Consider the following 386-nt stretch of genomic DNA (forward strand, 5'->3'; position numbering starts at 1 on the left):
TTTTTTTTTTTGTTTTTTTTTTGTTTTAACCTCTGTTCCACTACTCCTTCCCAATGATATGTACTATAAAACATGTTTATATATTTGAGGGCTAAATACTTCCTTTCTCTTCCAGGAGACTGATCTAAAGGCACAAACTGTAGATAACGCAAATTCAACGATGAATATATCTAGAAAATTATCATAGACTTAATCTCTCTAAGCATCAGTTTCCTTATTTGTAAGATGGAGATGCTAATGTTATTGACAGCATAGAATTTTGAGGAGTGTGTAAGAGATGTGTGGATAATAGTGCCCAGACATAGTAAGCATCAGCAGATGTTACTATCTTCATTATTGTTATTAAATCTCTCCTTAACGTGGCCATTACTGGCAGGATTCATCAA

Source organism: Galeopterus variegatus, unplaced genomic scaffold (genome assembly GCF_000696425.1).
Source record: "Galeopterus variegatus unplaced genomic scaffold, G_variegatus-3.0.2 Scaffold11726, whole genome shotgun sequence".
In the NCBI taxonomy this organism is placed as follows: Eukaryota; Metazoa; Chordata; class Mammalia; order Dermoptera; family Cynocephalidae; genus Galeopterus; species Galeopterus variegatus.